The 1,055-nt window shown below is 45.2% G+C and overlaps 1 protein-coding gene across 4 annotated transcripts in view; it reads right to left on the reverse strand.

The window, feature by feature from the left end:
- Positions 1–728, reverse strand: part of slc4a3 (solute carrier family 4 member 3) — a gene marked incomplete at its 3' end in the record, with an annotated part of 34,617 nt that extends 33,889 nt beyond the window's left edge. For 2 of the 4 annotated variants that reach the window (XM_014024697.1, XM_014024693.1), the window contains 1 exon segment: positions 620–728. 4 annotated transcript variants of the gene reach the window in all.
- Positions 729–1,055: the final 327 nt, after the last annotated feature.

Consider the following 1,055-nt stretch of genomic DNA (forward strand, 5'->3'; position numbering starts at 1 on the left):
ATATATATATATACACACACACACATATAAACACTTCAGTCAGACTATGTTGTAATCTTAATTTGCTCCAGTTCATTATAATCTAGTCAGGTTTAAATAAAAATAATAATAATCCAGTCCAGTTGAACCCTTTAATTCTAGTCTGAAAATAATCCAGATAATTTGATCCACTTCACTATAGTTTCATAATTCAACCCAGATTAATATTTCAGGAGGTGGAAACATAAATAGAAGAAATAGAAACAGGAAGTTAAGGATTGATTGATTGATTGATTGATTGATTGATTGATTGATTGATTGATTGATTGATTGATTGATTGATTGATTGATTGATTGATTGATTGATTCTTCAGGACTAAACCCTGCAGACTCACTGGTTCGGGGTTCTGATGGTTTCAGAACCAGCAGTCGTCCTGGTTCCCAGCAGAGGGCCTGCTGAGTCATCCTTACTACAGAATAAACCTGAGCCCCGCAGCTTCACGCACAAAGCCCGCAGCTCACCTGGCGGAGCCGCCAACACGCTGCCTGCAGGATACCTGACAGACCCCCTGACAGACCCCCTGACAGACCCCCTCCCTCCGTGTTCTGCACGCGCAGAGGCAGAAAACACGCACCTTACCTGCGGCTCACCTCTGCAGGCCAGCTGCGGAGACAAACCCGGGAGGAGAAGGCGAGCCGAACCGAGCCGAGCMGTCCTGTGAGCCGGGAGAAGCAGCCAGCCTGCTGGGAGGGTGGGAGGGATGAGCTGCGAGCAGATCACGTGACTCCTGCTGAGCAGCCTGCAGTTAAAGGAGCTGTTTGTGCTGCACGTGAGCAAATATGAGTTTGTGTAAACACAGTGTGTCCAAACAAACTCACACTGACAACAACACATTTACACACATTATGTGTAGAGAAATGAACTGTGCTGATATTTGACATAACTCAAACAGAGTTCTATGCTGAAATGCAGGCATGCACTCAATGTAAACAAATTCTGAGTCATGTGACCGACCCACATCAGGCTGCATCTGTAAACAAATACAGTGGAATCTGAAGAATCTCAGACAAGACGT

Source organism: Austrofundulus limnaeus, unplaced genomic scaffold, assembly GCF_001266775.1.
Source record: "Austrofundulus limnaeus strain Quisiro unplaced genomic scaffold, Austrofundulus_limnaeus-1.0 Scaffold436, whole genome shotgun sequence".
In the NCBI taxonomy this organism is placed as follows: Eukaryota; Metazoa; Chordata; class Actinopteri; order Cyprinodontiformes; family Rivulidae; genus Austrofundulus; species Austrofundulus limnaeus.